This window comes from Pinus tabuliformis, chromosome 4_2 (genome assembly GCF_031772625.1).
Source record: "Pinus tabuliformis cultivar Carrire ecotype Pingquan chromosome 4_2, CPIR1, whole genome shotgun sequence".
NCBI classification, from domain to species: Eukaryota; Viridiplantae; Streptophyta; class Pinopsida; order Pinales; family Pinaceae; genus Pinus; species Pinus tabuliformis.
Window position 1 is genome coordinate 927,908,153 of NC_142304.1, and position 24,609 is coordinate 927,932,761.

The following is a 24,609-nucleotide window of genomic DNA, read 5'->3' on the forward strand; positions in this document are numbered from 1 at the left end:
TTCACACTAGCACTAAAAGATGTGTTATTAATGAAGATTCCTCTAAATTATGGCGCCAGAGATTAGGTCATATCTCCATTGAAAGAATTAAAAGATTAGTAAATGAAGAGGTACTTAATACTCTAGATTTTACTGATTTTGAGACTTGTGTGGACTGCATAAAGGGAAAGCGACCAACAAGTCAAAGAAAGGTGCCAATAGGAGTTCGGACATATTAGAGATCATACATACTGATATATTTAGTCCAGACATGGACTCACATGGTTAGAGATACTTCATCTCTTTTATAGATGGTTACTCATGATATATGTATCTCTACATGCTTCATAAAAAGAACGAAGCATTAGATGCCTTTGAGATCTTTAAGCCTAAAGTAGAGAAACAATGCGGCAAGCAAATTAAGATCGTGAGATTAGATAGAGGTGGAGAATATTATGGTAGATACACAGAAGATGGACAAGCACCTGGGCCATTTGCAAAATTTCTTCAAGAGCATGGGATTGTTGCCCAATACACCATGCCTGGTTCACCCGACCAAAACGGTGTAGCAGAAAGAAGAAACCGAATATTATTGGACATGGTGCGGAGTATGCTTAACAGCTCCAATCTTCCTAAATCCTTGTGGACTGAAGCACTTAAGACGACAATGTATATTTTAAACTGAGTTCCAACCAAGGCTGTTCCTAAAATGCCATTTGAATTATGGAAAGGTTGGAAACCAAGTTTGTGACATATGCGCGTTTGGGGATGCTCGTCTGAAGTGAGAATATATAATCCATAAGAGAAGAAGCTGGACCCAAGGACCATTAATGGGTATTTCATGGGATATGCTGAAAGGTCTAAAGGTTATAGATTTTAGTGTCCATCTCACAGCACTAGGATTGTGGAATCAAGAAATGCAAAGTTTCTTGAAAATGACTTGATCAGTGAGAGTGAACAAACCAGGAACATAGTTTCTGAGAAGGATCATTCAGAATCTCAACCTTCCACCTCAAGTGATAGATTGGTTATTGTTCATAACACCCCTAAAGTACAAACTGGTGTTGAATAACCAATTGTTGAAGTTCCACAAGCTGTTGACGACATTCCAGTAGATCAGGTAGTTCAAGAGTTTCCAAGAACTTTTGAACAACAAGTTGAACCACATATTTCCTAGAAAGATGATGGTACAACATTAAGAAGATCTATTAGACCAATGAGATCAACAATTTCTGATGATTATGTTGTGTATCTGCAAGAATATGACTACAACATTGGAGCCGAAAATGATCCCGAGTCTTTTTCACAAGCCATGAGTTGCAAAGAATCATAATTATGGTATGATGTCGTGAAGGAAGAGATGAATTATATAAAGTGTAATGAAGTCTGGGATCTTGTTGAGTTGCCTAATGGTGCAAAAGCCATTGGATGTAAATGGTACTTTAAGACAAAGAAAGACTCATTGGGCAACATTGAGAGATACAAGGCAAGTCTTGTTGCTAAGGGATTCACTCAGAAAGAAGGTATCAATTACACGAAGACTTTCTCTCCTGTATCTAAGAAAGGTTCCTTGTGCGTTATTATGGCATTAGTAGCACATTTTGACTTGGAGTTGCAACAAATGGATGTGAAAATGGCTTTTCTCAATGGAGATTTAGAGGAGGAGGTTTACATGAAACAACCTGAAGGATTCCCCTCTAGTAATGGTGAGCAATTGGTTTGCAAGCTCAAGAAATCATTATACGGTTTAAAACCAGCATCCCGCCAATGGTATTTGAAATTCAATAATGCAATTTCTTCATTCCGTTTTGTAGAAAACATTATGGAGTAAAATATGTTTTCTTGTTTTATATGTGGATGACATTTTGCTAGCAACCAATGATAAGGGTTTGCTGCATGAGGTGAAACAATTCCTCTCTAAAAATTTCGATATGAAGGATATGGGTGAGGCATCTTATGTCATTGGCATTAAGATCCATAGAGACAAATTTTAAGGCATCTTGGGTCTGTCTTAGGAAACCTATCTTAATAAAATTTTAGAGAGATTTTGGATGAAGGATTGTTCACCAAGTGTAGCTCCCATTGTGAGGGGTGATAGGTTCAATTTGAACCAATGCCCGAAGAACGATTTTGAAAGGGAACAAATGAAGAAAATTCCATATGCTTCTACTGTTGGAAGCCTAATGTATGTTTAGGTCTACACAAGACCTGACATTGCATTTGTTGTGGGAATGTTGGGACGATATCAAAGTGATCCAGGTTTAGACCACTGGAGAGCTGCAAATAAAGTAATGAGGTACCTTCAAGGAACCAAAAACTACATGCTTATGTATAGACGGACAAACAATTTGAAAGTAATTGGCTACTCAGATTCTGACTTTGCTGGATGTGTTGATTCACGCAAATCAACATTAGGATACATTTTTATGATGGCCAGTGGAGCTGTGTCATGGAGGAGTGCCAAGCAGACGTTGATTACCCTTCCACTATGGAAGCTGAGTTCGTCTCCTGTTTTGAGGCTACTTTACATGGTGTATGGCTTAAGAGTTTCATTTCTGGACTTAGAATTATGGATTCTATCTCTAAGCCATTAAGAATGTATTGCGACAATTCAACTGCTGTTTTTATGGCTAAAAACAACAAAAGTGGGAGCTGAAATAAACACATCAACATTAAGTATTTAGCTATAAGGGAACGTGTTAAAGAAAAGAAAGTGGTCATTGAGCACGTCAGCATTGAGTTGATGATCATTGATCTTTTGACTAAGGGCATGCCACCGTTGAAATTCAAGGATCATGTAATGAATATGGGACTTGGTTCCATTATGTAGTTTCTCATTGTATGGAAAATGTTATTTTAATGAAATTCTTAATTATTGTGATGTTTTCCTCATATATATGTGCACCTTGATTTGATTTGAGAGAATTCATCTGTGTAGGACCAAGAATAAACATAAGGTTTATTCATTAAGAAATTGTTGCCACATAAATTATAATAGAAATAAATACATAGTAATACATGGAAGATAATACTCATCATTAGAGGACTTATCGTCATGATTCATGTATCTATTACTTAATACAGATTATCAATGGGTTTTAAGGTGAGACATTAAGGTTGGTAGTATGGATCAAGTGGGAGAATGTTAGCTCCCTTAACGACTCCCTTTACGACCACCGATGGTTTGGAAACGGTCTACCACCGATTCCTTCAATTACGGAAACCATCTGCAATTAATTAATTTCTTGTTGGGAGCTCCTGGAGTGGTCCATTAATCCCTCTGCAGTTGTCTACCATGTTCTATGGAACACTTGACACATAGCCAACAAAAGCTTGATGGAAGCTTGGCTATACATACTTCTGTTTGGTCCCTAAGCTCACTACTCAATTTCGTTCAGCCTTACACCATCAAATTAGATTGAGAAGAGCTTAGAAGTGCCACACGGATGAGAGATTTTGGGTGACTTTTTGGGTGGCGTTTGCAAAACTGTCACACATCTTTTGTCTCCCAATGAAATTGGATTTTCCTGATTCGGTAGATGTTTAGACTCTTGTTTCCTCCAGCGAGTCAGCTTTTGTCCTTAGTTAAAATAATATTTTAACATTGTACTCTCTGATTTGTCTTCGTTGTCTGCTCTTTACTTGAGCTATCCGTCAGTTCTTTTGTTTGGCTTTAATTCTCTGTTATTTTGGCCTATCAGACGGAAGAGGTATCTATTCAAAATCCATTGCTGATACTTTACACACTGGAAGAGCGGAAGAGGAAGTGCAGGATGCTCGCTCGCTTGCAGAGGTCTCTAGTTCGATCTTTGCAACGGCCTTGATCTCTTCAAAACTTCGCAGCCATTTCACTGATATAAACTCGGGGGGATCCAGAGCCGAATTGCCAAATCAATGTAAAACAAACAAGAAGTGGACTACCTCAAGCGCAACAAAGTCTGGTATCAGAGTGTGAGTAGCATCAATGGCCAGAGGTATGATTTATCATTATTCCGCATTATAAAATGGTTATTAAGCTAACCTATTTGAACTGGGATATCAAAGTGTTGGTCAATAAAACAAAACCAAATCCTGTAGAAACCATTTGAAATGATATTCAAAGATGACTTATTGTTCCTCTTCCATGTAATGAAATTCATCTTGGTCATGGAAAATACATTAGATGTTTAAATAAAATACGAATATAAAAAGAATGCACTCTATTGGTCCTTATATTTGTTTTTTGTTTTTTTTTTTTTTTGCAACATTGTGATGCAGGAGCATCTTATTTTTGAAATTGGAAAAAATCAAATGAAATTGGAAGAAATTAGATTCTTTTATTTGATTAGTAAATTAGTTTTGTTTGAGTTTAAACCAGAATGTTTTGGATAAAAATGATTTTAGAAAAAATAAGAAATCTTATCAACTTTTCTCGATATAAATGAAAGTAGTTTTTACCACATGAGTGCAGATGTCTTGTTTAGCAATGAGAGTGTCTAGTTGTGTTATCTACCACATGCATCAAAATTTAAATTTTTATAGTTTGAATAATCTTTGGATTTGAGTTATTTCACACTGACATTCTTATTTCAATGGTAGATTTAAATGTTTAATGTATATGAAATAAAACGAATCTTATTTTAATTTATTCAAGTACTAAATAAATATGAAATAAAATTAATTATTAATATATTTTTTTAAATACTCTAGATTTACCACTCATATAAATTCAAATGTTGAATACATTTATCCATCAAAACTACATCTAATACAACACCTTAACGGAATACCTTTTTTCAAATCCTTACTCAAAGCAGGGATGCGTGGATTAAATAGGAGAATTTCAAAGGTAAACATTTTATACTTGCGTATGATGAGAAATAGTTGGAAATTTTGATTCTTTCGAGTTCATGAATATGACTAAATTTAGAAACTATATTTTAGTGATTATCATCTCATATGAACAAATTTCATATCATTAAATGAAATGTCTCCCAATAATTTTATTAAAAAGGAATGGAGTTGTTTTTAATGCGACTTTTTGGAGTTTTCGACGCTGGACGGAAAAAATTGTGGTGAAATCTTGATTTGTTTTATTTAAACTAGTTTTTTGACTGTATATATGGATTCAACACCCTAAAAAACCCTTATGACACTTCTATTGTGCAGGTTTACCCATCAAACTTGTGATTTCAATGAATTTCTGCTAGATTTTAGAGAAATTAAACTAAAAAAATACACCGGAAAAACTTCCGAAAAATCGCACTAAAGACAACTCCAAAAGGAATTCATATTCAAATTCTTCATCGACTTGCCGTGGAAGAAAAATGATATTATTTATTTAAAAAAAATTGCTATAGAAAAACAAAGTCCTTCGTTTTCAATTAATTATTATATATATATATATATATATATATATATATATATATATAAAACTTAATTTTAAATCTATGATTATAATTTATATATTTTATATATATTTATTCATTGATATTATGATTTGAAAATTACTTTTTAAGTTTATTGATAAGAATAAAAATATTAACATTTAGTTATATATGTTTGACATTAATTAAATTATGAAAATTAATTTTTTTCTTATTTTTTGACCCAATCAATAGTAGTTGTTTCTTTATAGCCATTAGAATGACCTGTTTATCTATTTAACCCAAGTGTCATGATTTGATTCTTTATCTTGCCCTGACGATGAACCACATTGGTTGGTTCAAAACGCGTCGACAAATATTTCTTTATGAAATTAATATAAAAAAAATAAATAAAAAATAAAAAAAATAAAAAAAATAAAAAAAATAAAATTATAGTTTTTCTTTTTGTTTTGTTTTGTGTTTTCTTTTTCTCAATCTTTGCATTTAAAATAAGGCATTAGAGATTTTTTTTTTTATTCCCTCGCATTTTGATTGGAAACGTCCAAGAGGGAGGGAAGATTAAGCACTTCTAGCGGTTTATTAGTTCAGATGGAAGACATTCAAGTAAGGTGTTATAATTTTATATACTAGCACAACCACATTAATAAATGTGGTTGATATACGTCGTAGGCATTGTTAAATCTCCATAAGTAAATCTATATTACCATTAATCAAATAATGTTACAAATAAATATATGAAGTGTTCTCTTAAGAGAGAGAAACTATCTTTGACACACAATCACTTGGTTGAGAGAATATCTCAAACACACACCAATTCAAGAAACAACACCTAACTAATAGGAACAAACTCCTTCATATAGCAAGAATCACAACTAAGACAAATATGAATTACATTTTCCAACAGTGATAACTTAGTATATGCTCTATCATAAATGTAATATGCGAAATTAATATATTAATATTGTTAATATATAAATATTATAAATCTAATATGCTAAATTAATATATTAATATTAAATTAATATATTAAATATTGTTAATTATATTTATTAATATAATTCTTGTTAATTAATATAAATATCGTTAATTATTTAAATGGTAAGTAATTCATTTATTATTAAATAGTTAATTCATTCATTATTAATAATTAAATATAATTAAATAATTCATAAATCATTAATAATTGTTTCAAAATTAAAGACTAAAATAATTATGGTTGACCATGATTGACCATGGTAGACCATGATAGATATTATAAACCTAAGGGATTGTTATTACAAACCCAATGGAATAATAGACCCAAGGGATTGGATACTCGTTGACCTAATTGACGATGATTGATTTTCATATTGAGACAATTTGTGTCAGAATGTGACATTGGACCAAGTTTGACCATGGTTGTCACAATGTGACGTTGTACCATGAGACAATCTTTGACACAATGTCACCATGGTTATTGACCATGGTTGACCTTGGTTGATTTTCATATTCAGACAATCTTTGTCGAAATGCAACATTTGACCATGGCTGACGATGATTGACCATGACTGGCTATGATTGACCATGTTCAACCATGATAGATATTATAAACCAAAGGAAATAATAAACCCAATGGATTGATACTATAAACCAAAGGGAATAATAAACCCAAGGTATTAATACTAAAACCCCAAGGGATTATGAACCCAAGCAAATAATGTGGGCCTAATGGTTAAGAGCATGTGTTTCCTCCTAAGAAGTCACAGGTTCAAAACTAGATGGGGGTAGAGTATGTATGTCCTCATAGACTTTGCAGTCAAATCGGTGAGCAGAGGTGGGTTCCTTGTCCCGCAAACTAGGGGGTATCATACACTGGTTTGGTGTCTGGCTTGGTTGTGACGTTAAAATTGGATGATGATGATGATAATAATAATAATAATAATAAACCCAAGGGGCTAAGTATATAAACCCAAAGTATACAAACCCTAATGTAAATATTGTAAAGACTAAAATAGACATGGTTAGCCATGATTCACAATGTTTGGCTATGATTTACCATAACAAATTGCAACTAACTGAAATTAACTTGCTGAAATGAAATTTGCAAAATTGAAAAGGAAATCAACGAAATGCAGAACTGAAGGAAAAGAAAGGACTAGTCTACTTTTGCTGAAATGAAATTTGTAGAATTGAAGAGGAAAGCAAGGAAATGCAGAACTTGAAAGAAAAGAAATGACTATTTTACTTTTGCTGAAATAAACTATTAGCAGAATGTTGCAACAAGAAAATAGAAGAAAGCAGTAATCACAGAATACTCCGACGCTTCCCCGGCAACGACGCGAAAAAGTGGTGAGAACCAGTATTGCAGCAATAATGCTGCAACTCCTAGGCTTCCTACTTTACTTTTATCAACCCAGTAGTTCGTAACAAACTTGGAAGCATCGATGTTGTATGCACAAGTACTAGCTCTTACTGCAGGTTGTCACTTGGTCAATCGGCTCAAGATCACTAGAAGCTCGAGCCAACTTCTATGGATTCCAGATTAAGCTCTATATGTGATGAAAGGAGAGAAAGACTATTCTACAGATACTACTCTAACTGCAGAAAGGAGAAAGACTGAAATGTAAAGCAAACCAAGTAAATCCTAATTAACCAACTAATCCTACTTTTGCAGAAAGCACTATGAAAACCATGAAAAGAATGCCATTACCTACTCAAGGAAGTAAACAACATATAACTAAGCAATGTCTGGAAGTACATCAACAAAAACCATCTTTTTGGATTTTTATGTATTTTTATGTGAATTCGACATGCATGTAATTTATTGTTTGTGAATGTGGCAGTGAATAGGTGGCGTTGGAGGGTGGTTTTGGGACTTGAGAGGATGTAGGATGGTGTGGTTGGGTCCTATGAGGTCTTAGGTGGTCTTTTGGAGGTTTTTCCCACACTCGGCCTTCAAAAGAATGCCTACAGGAAAATCTACAAGAGGAAAAACAACGTTCTACAGGAGGCCTATAGGACGAGGCTGAGAGCAGTTTTTACTATTTTGAGGGTGTGGGAGTGAATGGAAAAGGTGGATGAAGGTTGGAATGAGGTGTTAGGATGCCTAGGTTCTACCAAGAATCATCAGGAGAGAGACAGGTGATTGGATTTACTCAAGGAGAGAGGAAGAAATTCTATGGAAAATGCAGGAAACTAAGGAAGAATTGAAGGGAGACTTGGGCGAGCTGTAGGGCATGGATCAGATGGAGGATGGGATGGCTGATAGGCTGGCATGCTGCTAGAAGAGATCTTCTGCATAAACAACTGACAGTCAATCGATAAGATCAAGCAAGCAATGAAATGAGTACATCTAGAAAAACAGAGTTTTGCATCAAACTAGTCTAAACTATGATCTATGAAAGTAAATGTTGAGGAACGCTGCAAGAAAGGAAAGCATGAAAGAAGAATTTTACAACTAAAGAAGTGAGCACGATGAAGAAGACCTGAAGCAAAACAAAACTGGATTGTTAACCTACGACAAAAGCTGCAAACACTAGAAGTCTTATGAATGAGGAAAATCTGTGTTTTTGGGGCAGCAAGAGGGTCTTTGCCTCAAATCATGGTCCCAAAGGGAGGAAGAGAGGCGAAGGCACTATTGCTAGCCTTTTGAATCTTTTCTTTATCATTGCTTAACCTGTTATATAAAGCATAAATGGAAGCAAACTACTTAATCATCAAAAGCAACATATTCTTAACCATAAAAGAAATACATCTAACAACAAACTAGTTTACAAACTGAAATAAAACATACAAATACAAGTAAAGAGGAGCTTGGTTGTTTGGAATGGGCCCTAACCCAAGAGCTTCAGCCCTCTGAGGTAACTCAGTGCTAGCTCAAAAAGGATTCCATCTTTATTTCCAAAATAATAACAAGATTACATGAGACTGTCACAAAAAATAAGCTCGAAGTTGAGCAGAGTATACATAAGCAAAAATACAACAAAAATCCGACCCTAGTGAGGCCCTAGCCCTCTCTACTTATACAAATGAAGCTACCAATAGCTTCCTTAAAATCAGGGAGGCTTGGATCCCAAAACTCGAGATAATCACCAGTCATCCACCACTTTCTTGGCTACCTTCTAGTGCATGATTTGGTTGCTTGTACTCCGAGCTGAATGAAGGGGAATTCAAAGTGAGGAGTAATAAATGAGGGGGATTCCCTCCTGTAAGTCCTCTCCTTTTTCCACTTCGAGTTATTGCTTCCATTTGTCCACTGGATCCTTGACTTTGACCTCAAAAATAATCAATAATCTGCATTGAACACATGTTAGACCACATGGCATCATAACTAACTCAACTCACTCTATAAGCATAAATATAATTAGAAACTCATGTAATAAGCTAAGAGAATGGTTGATTTGACTAGGTTAGGAGGTAAAATGAGCCCATATAATTACCCATTTATGAGTCTCATCAGTTAACTATAGTCAACCATGTTTATTCTAGTGTTTACAATATTTATGTTAGGGTTTATATACCTTATGTTTATAATATTAGTCCGTTGGGTTCATAATCCCTTCGGGTTTTATTATTAATCCCTTTGGTTTATTATTCCATTGGGTTTATAATAACAATCCCATGGGTTTATAGTACCAATCATGGTCAACCATGGTCAATCATAGCCAACCATGGTCAATCGTGTTTATTTTAGTGTTTACAATATTTATCTTAGGGTTTATATACCTTGGGTTTATAATATTAGTCCTTATGGTCCAACATCTCATTTTGACATAGATTGTCTCAATATGAAAATCAACCATCATGAACCATCATCAATCATGGTCCACGAGGGTCCAATGTCAAATTGTGAGAAATATTTTGTCGATTTAAAAATCAATCATGGTCAACCATGGTCCAACGTCACATTGTGACAAGATTATCTCAATATGAAATCAACCCAGGCCACCGATGTTTATTTTAGTGTATATAATATTTATCTTAGAGTTTATATAACTTAACTTTATAATATTATGTTTATTTTAGTGTATATAATATTTATCTTAGAGTTTATATAACTTAGCTTTATAATATTAGTCCATTTGGTTTAGTATTATTCAATGAAGGTGAACCATGTTTTATAAAATCAATTGTGGTCAACCATGGTTAATGAGAGTCAACCATTGGCCAACGTTGCATTGTGACAAAGATTGTTTTAATATGAAAATAAATCATTGTCTCAACCATGGTGCAATGTCGCATTATGACAAAAAATTTCTCAATATGATAATCATGGTCAGTGATGGTCCATCATGGTGAACCTTGGTTAAGCCTCGTCAACCATGTTTTATAAATTCAAACATGGTCATCCATGGTCAATCATGCTCAACCATGGTCGAACATTAGATTGTGAAAAAAATTGTCTTGATATGAAAAGAAACCATGGTTAAGCATGGTCAATCGTGGTCCAACATCACATTGTCACAAGGATTGTCTCTACATGAAAATAAACCATGGTTAAACTTGTTTATTTTAGGGTTTAGAATATTTATCTTGAGGTCTATATACCTTGGGTTTATAATATTAGTCCCTTGGGTTCATAATCCCTTGGAATTTTAGTATTAATTCCTTGGGTCTATTATTCTCTTGGGTTCATAATAATAATCTCTTAGGTTTATAATATCAATCATGGCCAACTTTTGTTCAATCAATTTCAGTTTTGCAGGTATTGTAAGTGTGTGAAAAAAAGAAACAGAAACCAACCAAAAATATTTCCTTTCATGCCTCATAATAATAGAGATAACTTAGGAAAAGTTTTGCCCAACACCCCCACTGCTTCACACAGCTAACCTTCTCTCTTCTTTGGTGGCTGCGATCAAGAAGAACCCTTAGGTGAACAACAAGACATATTTGAAGAACCTATAGGGGAAGAAGAAGAAGAAAACATTCATCTGGAGCCAATGGCTGAACACAGAAATGCTAGGGGAAGTGGAGAGAGAATAGAGGGTACCTTTCCCATTTGGGAGACTAACGGGGGACACCAAAATGAAGAATATAAGCCATTCCACCCTACCTTATTTTCATGGTATGACTACAGAAGATCTTGACACCTTTTTGTTTGAGTTTACCGTTGTCTGTCGAACCTATGACTATGCAGAAGATGAGAAAAAGTTGAAACTGTTGCCTTCTACTCTCAAGGATGCAGCATTTTGCTGGTTCATGGGATTACCTAGCAATAGCATCACAACTTGGGCTCATATGAAGCAAGCCTTTAACAACAAGTATCAAGACTATTGTAGGTCAAAATATACTGAAGAAGAAATTTTCCGAATGACCATAGGAAGTGATGAGTCCCTGGAGGACTATGAAGAGAGGTTCTAGCTCAGTTACAAAAGGGTCGGGTGTACAGTTGACCTTGAGTCTCTGAAGCTGGTCCTGCTCAGAGGAATTTGGGAAGATATTTTAGACACCCTCCATCTACTGTCCGGGGAGACATCTACCAACTATCCTATGAGGAAATAAAGACTATTTTTAGAAACCATTCTAGAGCAACCAGAAAGAAAGGTAGGGGGAGTCAACCCATAGCTAGTTCCTCTTCCTCTAACTCATCTATTAAAGGAGAAATTGGAAACATGCTGGAAGACTTCAAGAGTGATATGTCGCAGACTCTTTCCATGCAAATGGATACCTTGGATATCAAAAGGAAAAAATATGAAGCAGATAGGGCTTTGGCCATTTTTTGCCCTAAATGCACTAGGAGGCATCCTAGGAACGAATTCCCATTGAACTCTATAGAGGTTTGTTCAGTTTGTGAAGAAAATCATTCTACAGATAAGTGCCCTTCCTTACCCGAACTTAAAGCTATATATCAAGGGGCTGAAGGAGTTACTGAATAACTCTATTACATAAACCAAAGGAGGCTGCATGGACCTAGACCATACCAGCAGGGGATGCAAGGGACATCTCAGGCATACTACAACCCCAACCAAGTCACTTCCATACCTTCTTGGGGCCCCCCTGCTCATCCTTCATGGTGTTAGAGTTAGTCCTTTGACCTTCCTTCAGTGATCAAAATGGGCCTCTTACTATGTTTGGTTTGGTTAGATGTTTTGCACATGATATTCAGCACACAACATGTCACAGGTGTGTCCATCAAAAGTAGCTCGAAAATATCTTTGCAATGGTATATCATTCTCCAAAAACCAGCTTCCAGATCAAAATATATGATGGAATGAATGGTTGACCCCAAGGCTGGCCTCCCGTGCAACAGTTCAGGTATTGAATGATCTAGAGGAAGCTAGGAGAAGTGAGTGGTTGGACTATGATAGGGAAGGAGAGAACATAGCATTTGAGGTCTATTGTCGTGCTGCTAATCCTTATCTCAACATATGGCGAGCTCGTTTCTCTGCTTTGATTGAAAGAGATATCCTGTACAGAGGGCACTGTACATTGTTGAGAGGGATATTGCTGGTGAAAAGTTTACAGCTGCTGGTCTCATGGTGCTAGAGAGGAATTACTTGAAGATTTATAGATGTTCATTCATTGTTTGCTGTCATCCTTACTTACATCTCTACATGTGAAATAAATTAAAAGCTCCCCCTTTGCTAGAGGGTCTGATAGATCTTTTCATTAGGGTCCTTTCTACAAGTAATCACTTTGTAGAGCGCATGGCTATGAGGAAGACATGGATACTTTTAAAAGCTTTTGGAAAGATGGCTCTATGCTTATTGAAACCCTAAAAACCATTCTTCCGTGAATTCCATGATACTAGAACAAAGTAAAGTTGCAAATTTAGAGACTTCTATTATGGCATTAGTATCTTCAAATGTTGAAATTATTGCAGGAGCAGTGGAGAACTTGCAAAATGAAGTCAATTTAGTAAAGAGTTCAGAGTCTTAAATGAAGTCAATTTAGTAAGGGTGGACAATCATCAATATTTATATCTGAAAAACATATTGAGGGTAGAGATGATGCAACGAGTAGTACAGAGATAAAATCAACTTCATATACAGAGACCTCGGCTACTATAAAAACTGCAAACTGTACATATGGGGAAGATTTCCATGGAAATGATTCCAGTTTAAACAATCTTACTATGAAATGCGAGACTCCTGAAGGTTTTCAAAGTCTATTGAAGAATTCTTCCTTTGACTCACACAAGGGTTCATCTGAACTTGGCAATGATCGCATTGAAACTTCCAGAAGTGAAAGAACAGATGCAGATTTGGTGCCATCTGGTGTTGTCTGTAATGGACTTCCTAAAGATAGCTTTCCAATCTCTACCCCTCTGAGCAACACTGAAAAAAATGTTCATGATGTAAATAACAGTTGTATAGTGCCTTCAGAAAACCATGTTAATATTTGTTCACAAAGGTCTCCATTTGAATTGAGGGATAAACTTGAGATTAAAAGTTCCAAAGATGCTAGATATCGAACCAGTTATGAAAAACATTATGCAAAACCATATTCTGAAGTGTGCTCTAAAACTATTGCATCAGAAACAAAGGTGCTTTCCTCAATGGATGAGGTTGAAATTCCAGGAGATGGTTATAGTTCTAAAGATAGTTCTCTACATCAAATGTCTCTAAATACTGCAATCCCTACGGGTGGTCGTGTCAGCATTAGAGATACTAATCATAAAGTAGATGAAAAATAAATTTAACTTGCTGAAAATATTAGTTCAGGTTCTATCCAAATTCTTGAAAATGAGCCTATGTTAGATGCAGCGGATAGAAGCACAACAACTGGTTTTCAAATGCCAGAGGAAGTAGATATTGTTAGAAATTCTCATGCCAGTTGTGGAAAGCTAGAATACTTAGAGAAACTGGGGTGTAATATCCTTCTAGAAGTAGATATGAATGACTTAGATGGTGGAGAAAACAGTATTGTTTCAAACATCTTGTCCTGGAATTTTGATACAAATGATACTTCATTAAATAACCCTCACAGTCTAGCAAAATTACTCCTTTCTGAGACTGATAAATGCAATGGGCTATCCAAGGAAATATCAAGTTCATGGAAGTCACAAAATAGCAAGCAGTCAAGATTCTTATTCGTAAGGTCAGAATATTCTACAGAAAGATCAAGCGATTATTCCACTCCCAATTTGGCGATGTCTAGGGAATTGCAGGAAGAGTTGGCAAATGGAAAAGATGTTTTGGGAAGCTCAAATGAACATGATCAATTGAAAATCAATACGCCATCCAATACTACTTTCACCGCTAATATGCAAGGTTTTCAGAGTATTTCAGAGGGCATCACATTTTTGATTCCTTCAGAGGCCCTAGTTATGCACCGTTCAGTTTCAAGGACTCCACATTCTACTCCACCAGGGTTTTCTATTCCAAATAAAATTCATTCAAATCCTCCTCCAAGCTTCTTTTTGGAAACAAAAACTAAGAGGGCTGATGAATGTGGCACGAGTGTAGTGTCTAACAATTAGGGCGAAACTTGCGAGAACTTAGTATCATTATCAAATATGGGATGGAGTGCATACAGTCAGCCTTGCACTCCAAGGAATGATTGACTATAGATCTTGAGGATTTTGAGCCACCGTTTGTGAAAAAAAAAGTGAAGGTTATGGAGAATCATTGGAGGGTTAGAAAACAGGATTCTATGCGGATTAGCATGACAATCGGCTTCTGATGCACTCACTTTCAAAAAGTGGGACAATTCTTGATGTTTGTTGTTACAGTGGAGGTTTTGCACTTAATGCTGCTTTTGGAGGTGCTATTCATGTTACTAGTATTGTCTCTTCATTACCTGCTTTGGAAACTTATGGAGGAAAATGCCAAACTAAACAATATCAGCTCTTGCAGAATTTCTTCTCTAAATGAAGATTCAACTAAGTTTATGAAAATAGCAATTTCAGAAAAAAAGTCTTTGAATTGGGTTATCTTGGATCCAGCGCTGCGTGTAGGCCTATCCTTAGCTTCACATATGAAAGAAAAACATGCTGAAGACAACATTCTCATTTCTAGTTCATGTTGGGAGTATGTTTGCCTTGGTCCTTTTATGGTTCAAAATTTCTGTGATAGTGGTCCCTGTTAGTGTTTGACACCTGCAAATGAGGATCCATTGAAGACCTATAAAATTCCCAGGTAGATTCTAGAGCAAAGCTTGGTATATGCAGCTGATTTTCTCAATGTCGATTGGAGGCATTTTGCCTTGTGGAGCTGGTCTTGAGACAATGTCTATGCGCTCATCATCTGCGAGAACCATTTCATGATGTGAGAGGCATTCATAGACACGCAGTTAGCTTAGGGTATTGCAGAAAATAGGATGGAAAGGGCAATGGTTAACTTTGTTCAGATTGCGGATACCCAAAGGCCATAACTGCAACAAGAGGACTCTCGTTGTATCCCAACCGATGGAAAAAGCTCGTTCTAGATGGAAATGTATGAAATGCGATCAATACTTTGTGAAGCTACAAACAGAAGCCTTGTATTGATAGATGAAATCTGTCGAGGAACAGAAATACAAAAGGGAACATGCATTGCTGCAAGCATGATAGGGGAAATTGAATGCCATTGGTTGCATATGCATCATATCTACTCATTTGCATGGCCTCTTAGATGTGTCACTGAATGCAAGAGATGTTTTGTATAAAGAAATGGGAACTGAAACAATTAATGGGCAGACAAAACCAACATGGAAATTGATAGATGGGGCTTGTCGAGAAAGTCTTGCATTTGAAACAACTCGATGTGAAGGAATTCCAGAAAATATTATTATGAGAGCAGAACAACTATATTCATCATTGAAGCAAGATAAGACTAGAAGGCGAGCAAATAAAAGTAAGAGCATTACAAATGACAGGCAGAGAACATCCAAGGAGGGACAAGAATAGCAGATCGATCAAACAACTCCAAAATTCGTGTAGGCAGGTGCAAGGTGGTAGTCAAAAGGAAGATTTTGTGGAATATGGTTCCACACCTGAAGGAGCAGATATATTAATATCAATCCACTTGGAAAACCTTTACATAATTTGGGCTTTCACAAACTATTTCTCATGGTTCTCGAGATAGTTTGGGATTTTAGTTGCAAATTAGTTTATAATAGAGTTTTATGATAGGATTTTATTTTTAATTTAGTTTAATTTTATTTTTATTTTTTTATTTCCTATGTTGAGGAAATAAAAATAGATTTGTAATTTAGTATATATAGGATTATTTTTAAAATATAGAGGTTCGATTTTGGCAGCAGAGAGGTTGCTTGGCACTGTGTAAAGTTTTCCTGAATATCATTTTAATAAAGCAGTTTTCTGCCCTTTGGACCTGGGATCCATCACGGTGTTATTGTTCAGTATGTTTTTCATGTAACTCACTTACATATTTTGTTTTCTCTACCTTGTTACAGCATTATCTAAGAGATATGTTAGGAATCCATCCCCTATGATGCTCCTTTCATGATGATTTTGCTGTTAGATGTAGTGGTTGTCTTTGCAGAATTCATCCTTGGTTAGATGCTTTGTTGAGCAACCCTGTGTTTCTCATTCGTCTAAAGCTGCTACTGCAGATCCATCCCTTGTTTGATGCCTGCAGGGTAGCGGGCTTTCTCCCCTATTCTTCTCACATTTGCAATCTTCTATCTGGCTAAACATGGCACTTAATTTGCCCCAAGTTTTTTGGCAGAAACTGGCATTGACTCCATAGCCCAATCGTCCTTTCTCTTGTTGTTTCGACCCAAAAACCTTTCAAACAAATCCTTGCACTCCATATCTAGCCTAAGATTTCATTTATTGCAGCCACATCTTGTTGGCAAAGAGAGATCCCTCTCTAGTCTGGCAGGGCTAGATGCCAAATCGAAAGCTTGGTCTGTGGTTACCTCGGAATTGCCTTTTCTCAGCCTTGAGGTTAATTCTGAGTGATAACATATTGACGCTGTTGCCGGGGAATGAGGTGACAGATCTTCTTCAAGAAAGATCATTCAAGTTGTAGATCTGATTGCTGATGGTGGACAATAGTCAGACACATATGAAGGCTGAAATCATCTACCAGACAACTCCATTGTTCAAGATCCTGAGCTTCAAAGTTCAGACCGACTTCACTACCAAAGAATGCAGATTTCAGAGCATTGATGTTAATCACCAATAACAAGGTATGTGGCAAACCCTGTGTGTTGTGAATATTTCAAAGAAGTTAGATATCAGTTTGTAAATATTGAAATAGATGAAGTATTTTTCATTGTCGTGCTTCAATGTTTGAGATCCCGGAGTTTCCTCCCAAAGCTAAAACTAGTTTCTTTGAGTTAGTTGTTGAAAAATTTGAGAAGGAGATTCAGTATTTAAATGATCAGATGCGATCATATGAATTTCGAGATCCCAAAAAGTTCTTGGAAACTCTTCCTCCTTCAAAACAAGAAATAATAGGACTGCCCGTGGATGTTTTCATTGACAGTTTGCAGTTGGAGGTCTGTGTAAAGGAGTTAGGGCAGCAAACAATGTCAGGTTTCTTTGATCCTATTGTCACATATATGGAGTATTTATTCAGTTTGGATGATAAGTCAGATTGTCTTTCACACAGCCAAATTCAGTTTGTGCATGGATGGCTGTTAGCATTTATATTTGTGTCGTAGTTCAAACACTTCCAAGAAGCATCCTTGTCACAGTTACTTGATTGGTTGATATGGCATTACAACATCGCTTGATATATTGGTTTTTCATCAGAATAGGGTAGATTTGTAAATAAATAAGCTCCCCAAGGAAGCATTTCAGTTTCAGATATTTGTTTTTGTATAGGTTGCAGTATATCTATGTTTTTGGATTGGTATAAGTTGTTTTGAGTTTGCAGCTGTTTGACCGTATTGCCCAATGGATTAGGAACTAATCTACAAGTTGCCAGAGATCTAAGGTTCTCGGCACCTCCAAGGAGCTTCCATCCCTAATGCCGCCATTGTTAGAGTCAGTCCTTTGACCTTCCTTTAGTGATCAAAATGGCCCTCTTACTATGTTTGGTTTGGGCCTCTTACAATGTTCGGTTTGATTAGATGTTTTGTACATGATATTCAACACAGAACATGTCACAAGTGTGTCCATCAGAAGCAACTTGAAAATATCTCTCCAACGGTATATCATGCTCCAAAAACTGGCTCCCAGATCAAAAGATATGACCTAATGAATGGTTGACTCCAAGGCCGGCCTCCCGTGTAGGAGTTCAGGTATTGAATGATCCAGAGGAAGCTAGGAGATGTCAGTGGCTGGACTATGATAGAGAAGGAGAGAACATAGAATTTGAGGTCTATTGTCGTGCTGCTAATCCTTATCTCAACATATGGCGAGCTCGTTTCTCTGCTTTGATTGAAAGAGATATCCTGTGCAGAGGGCGCTGTACATTGTTGATAGGGATATTGCTGGTGAAAAGATTATAGCTGCTGGTCTCATGGTTCTAGAGAGGAATTAATTCAAGATTTATAGATGTTCATTCAATGTTTGCTGTCATCCTTACTTACATCTCGACATGTCAAAAAAATGAAAAGCTCCACCTTTTCCAGAGGGTCCGATAGATCTTTTCATTGGGGTCCTTTCTGCAAGTAATCACTTTGCAGAGCGCATGGATGTGAGGAAGACATGGATACTTTTAAAAGCTTTTGGCGAGATGGATCTATGCTTATTGAAACCATAAAAACCATTATTTCATGAAATCCATGATACTAGAACAAAGTAAAGTTGCAAATTTAGAGACTTCTATTATGGCATCAGTATGTTCAGATGTTGAAATTATTGCAGCAGCAGTGGAGAACTTACAAAATGAAGTCAATTTAGTAAAGAGTTCAGAGTCTTAGGTGGTCAGTAAGGGTGGAAAATCATCACTATTTATATCTGAAAAACATATTGAGGGTAGAGATGATGCAACGAGTAGTACAGAGATAAAATCAACTTCATATACAGAGACCTCGGTTACTATAAAAACTGCAAACTGTACATATGGGGAAGATTTCCATGGAAATGATTCCAGTTTAAACAATCTTATTATGAAATTCATGACTCCTGAAGGTTTTCAAAGTCTGTTGAAGAATTCTTCCTTTGACTCACACAAGGGTTCATCTGAACTTGGCAATGATCACATTGAAACTGCTAGAAATGAAAGAATAGATGCAGCTTCGGTGCCATCTAGTGTTGTCTGTAATGGACTTCCTAAAGATAGCTTTCCAATCTTTGCCCCTCCGAGCAACACTGAAACAAATGTTCATGATGTAAATAACAGCTGTATAGTGCCTTCAGAAAACCATGTTAATATTTGTTCACAAAGGTCTCCATTTGAATTGAGGGATAAACTTGAGATTAAAAGTTCCAAAGATGCTAGATATCAAACCAGTTATGAAAAACACTATGCAGAACCATATTCTGAAGTGTGCTCTAAAACTATTGCATCAAAAACAGAGGTGCTTTCCTCAATGGATGAGGTCGAAATTCCAGGAGATGATTATAGTTCTAAAGATAGTTCTCTACATCAAATGTCTCTAAATACTGCAATCCCTAATGGTGACTGTGACAGCATTGGAGATACTGATCATAAAGTAGATGAAAAATCAATTTCACTTGCTGAAAAGATTAGTTCAGGTTCTATCCAAATTCTTGAAAATGAGTCTATGTTAGATGCAGTGGATAGAAGCACAGCGATTGGTTTTCAAATGCCAGAGGAAGTAGATATTGTTAGAAATTCTCATGCCAGTTGTGGAAAGCTAGAATACTTAGAGAAACTGGGGTGTAATATCCTTCCAGAAGTAGATATGAATGACTCAGATGGTGGAGAAAATAATATTATTTCAAACATCTTGTCTTTGAATTTTGATACAGATGATACTTCATTAAATATCCCTCACAGTCTAGCAAAATTACTCCTTTCTGAGACTGATAAATGCAATGGGCTATCCAAGGAAATATCATGTTCATGGAAGTCATAGAATAGCAAGCAGTCAAGATTCTTATTCGCAAGGTTAGAAGATTCTACAGAAAGATCAAGTGATTATTCCACTCCCAATTTGGCGACGTCTAGGGAATTGCAGGAAGAGTTGGCAAATGGAGAAGATGTTTTCGGAAGCTCAAATGAACAGGATCAATTGAAAATAAATACACCATCCAATACTATTTTCACCACTAATATGCAAGGTTTTCAGATTATTTCAGAGGGCAGCAAATTTTTGATTCCTTTAAAGGCCCTAGTTATGCACCCTTTAGTTTCAAGGACTCCACATTCTACGCCACCAGGGTTTTCTATTCCAAATAAAATTCATTCAATTCCTCCTCCAGGCTTCTTTTTGGAAACAAAAACTGAGAGGGTTGATGAATGTGGCACGAGTGCAGTGTCTAACAATCAGGGCAAAACGTACGAGAACTCAGTATCATTATCAAATATGGCATGGAGTGCATGCAGTCAGCCTTGACTCCAAGGAATGATTGACTATAGGTCACGAGGATTTTGAGCCACCATTTAAGAAAAGAAAAGTGAAGGCTATGGAGAATGACACTAATTACATTGTTTCATTGGAGGGTCAGAAAATAGGATTCTATGCGGATCACCATGACAAACGGATTCTAATGCGCTCAATTTCAAAAGGCAGGACAGTTCTTGATGTTCACTATTACAGTGGAGGTTTTTCACTTAATGCTACTTTTGGAGGTGATATTCATGTTACTGGTATTGTCTCTTCATTACTTGCTTTGGAAACTTACGGAGGAAAATGCCAAACTAAACGATATCAACTCTTGCAAAATTTCTTTTCTAAATGAAGATTCAACTAATTTTATGAAAACAACAATTTCAGAAGAAAAATCTTGGGATTGGGTTATCTTCGATCCAGCATTGCATGTAGCCCTTTGGCGCTGCGCGTAGGGCTATCCTTAGCTTCACATATGAAAGAAAAACACACTGAAGACAACAATATTGTTTCTAGTTCATGTTGGGAGTATGTTTTCCTTGGTCCTTTTATGGTTCAAAATTTTTGTGCTAGTGGTCCCTGTTAGTGTTTGACATCTACAATTGAGGATCCATTGAAGACTTATAAAATTCCCAGGCAGATTCCAGAGAAAATCTTGTTATATGCAGCTAATTTTCTCAATATCAATTGGAGGCATCTTGCCTTGTGGAGCTGGTCTTGAGACAATGTATATATTCTCATCATCTACGAGAACCATTTCATGATGTGAGAGGCATCCGTAGACATGCAATTAGCTTAGGATATCGTAGAAAATAGGATGGAAAGGGAAATGGTTGACTTTGTTTAGATTGCGGATACCCAAAGGTCATAACTGCAACAAGAGGACTCTCTTTTTGTCCCAGCCGATGGAAAAAGCTCATTCCAAATGGAAATGTATGAAATGTGATCAATACTTTGTGAAGCTACAAACAGAAGCCTTGTATTGATAGATGAAATCTGTCGAGTAACAAAAATACAAAATGGAACATGCATTGCTGCAAGCACGATAGGGGAAATTGAATGCCATTGGTTGCATATGCATCATATCTACTCATTTGCATGGCCTCTTAGATGTGTCACTGAATGCAAGAGATGTTTTATATAAAGCAATGGGAACTGAAACAATTAATGGACAGACAATACCAACATGGAAATTGATAGATGGGGCTTGTCGAGAAAGTCTTGCATTTGAAACAACTCGATGTGAAGGAATTCCAGAAAATAATATTAGGAGAGCAGAACAACTATATTCATCATTGAAGCAAGATAGGACTAGAAGGCAAGCAAATAAAAGTAAGAGCATTACAAATGGCAGGTAGAGAAAATCCAAGGAGGGGCAAGAACAACAGATCGATCAAACAACTCCAAAATTCATGCAAGCAGGTGCAAGGTGGCTGTCAAAAGGAAGATTTTATGGAATATGGTTCCACACCTGAAGGAGCAGATATATCAATATCAATCCACTTGGCAAACCTTTACATAATCTTGGCTTTCACAAACTATTTCTCATGGTTATCGAGATAGTTTGGGATTTTAGTTGCAAATTAGTTTGTAGTAGAGTTTTATGATAGGATTTTATTTTTAACTTTTTTTATTTCCTATGTTGAGGAAATAAAAAATAGATTTGTAATTTAGTAAATATAGTATTATTTTTAAAAGATAGAGGTTCGATTTTGGCAATAGAGAGGTTGTTTGGCAATGTGTAAGATTTCCTGAATATCATTTTACTAAATCAATTTTTTGCTCTTTGGACATGGGATCCATCACGGTGTTATTGTTTAGTATGTTTTTTCTTGTAATTCATTTACATATTTTTTTTTCCTGCCTTGTTACATCATTATCTAAGTGATATGTTAGGAATCCATCCCCTATGATGCCACTTTCATGATGATTTTGTTGTTAGTTGTAATGGTTGTCTTTGTAGAATTCATCCTTTGCTAGATGCTCTGTTGAACAACCTCGTGTTTATTTTTCATCTGCTTTCTCTCCTCTCTTCTTTTCACATTCGCAATATTTATCTAGTTGAACATGGCACTTAATATGCCCCAAGTTTGCTGGCAGAAACTAACATCGACTCCATAGTCCAAGTGGTCCTTTCTCTTGTTGTTTGGACCCAAAACTTTTCAAACAAATCCCCACGCTCCATAGCTAGCCTAAGATTTTATTTATTGCAGTCACACTTTGTTGGCAAAGAGAGACCCCTCTCTGGTCTGGCAGGGCTAGATGCCAGACCTAAAGCTTGGTTTGTGGTTACCTCGGAATTTCCTTTCTCAGACTTGAGGTTAATTATGAGTGATAACACCTGGTCCACGCCTCCTCCTTGGTCCTTCACATCTCAATATCAAGCCCAACCGACCACCCATTCATTTCAATCCTATGATCAACCACAACCTCAGTGGAATACACCTCATCAGGGGTGGAGGCCCCAGTATAACTCTCTTCTAGCTCTTTTGCCTCCATAACCTGCCCAACCACAACCATTACCTCCTGCTCCACCAAAGCAACCCCAAACTCCTGCCCAGCCAAATTTGAATCCGAACAACAGACAGGCTCAACAAGTGTATAGTGGGGAGCCATCCCTCCCAACTTATGCTGTGGAGATTCAAGAAATTAACTTGAGATTTGGGAAAGTTCTCCCAGATAGCCAGCCTCCACCCAGGGAGGTTGAGGAAGATAAAGAGGAAAGTGAACCAAAAGCAATTCCACCCTTTCCTGAGGGACTATCCATGACAGTCCAGCCTACCCAGAAGAAACTGAACTCCTGGGGGAATTGAAACATTTATGTGTGAAGATACCACTTCTCCAAGCCATAAAAGATGTGCCTATCTACAATAGGTTGATCAAAGAGAAGTGATTTAGGCATCTAGGAAGGCGCAAGAGAGATGCCCCAACCATCAATGTCATAGGACAACTATCTGACCTGATGTTAGGGCAGGTCATTTGTCCAAAATATCTGGACCTTGGAAGCGAGTAGTTGATGTCCACATCAATGGCACCATGATTCCACATACCTTGATTGATCTAGGAGTTGCAATTAATGTGATGACAAAGGACACAATGCTCAAACTTAACCTCCAGGTCTCCCTGAGGAAGACCATGACCATGCTACAGCTAGCAGACCGCTCCACCGTGACCCCTGAGAGGATTGTGGAAGATATGATGGTCTCCATTGATTCTTAGGAGTACCATGCTGATTTCTTAGTTCTCCAGCCAAAGGAAAAGCTCACTGGGTATCCTCTCATTCTGGGAAGACCTTGGTTGGCTACTGCCAATGCCTACATTAGCTGTCGAGCTAGAAACATGACCATAAAGAACGGGCATATGTCCAAACAATTAATCCTATATCCTCCTGCCCAACCCTTGTTAGAACATGATCTACCTTTCTAGTTGGAGGAGGAAGATGAGGATGAAGTCTATTCTGCACCACGTTGTGCATTAGAAACTGCCATGGGGGGAAACAACAAGATGAGGATGATATGATTGAAAATCTGATTTAGAATCCACATCCTAGTGTATCACCATTAGAGGACATAGTAAGAGAAACCCAAAAAAAGCCCTCAACGGATCTCTGCGCGGTCGACTCCACTCCTCTCCATGTTAAGAATATAGAGTTCGGCCCAAAAAGAACCTTGAAAATCAATCCATCCCTATCCACTTCCCAAGAGAAGGAACTGTGTAGCTTGCTGAGAAACCACCTAGAGGCCTTCGCCTGGAGTTATAAGGAGATGACGGGAGTGCACCCTTCAGTATTTACTCATCATATATACATCGAGGAGGATTGCAAGCCTGTCATGAAGCCTCAAATGAGGATGAATCCAACACTTAAATATATTTTTAAGGAAGAACTACCGAAATTTCTTGATGAAGGATTCATCTATCCCATTTTTTG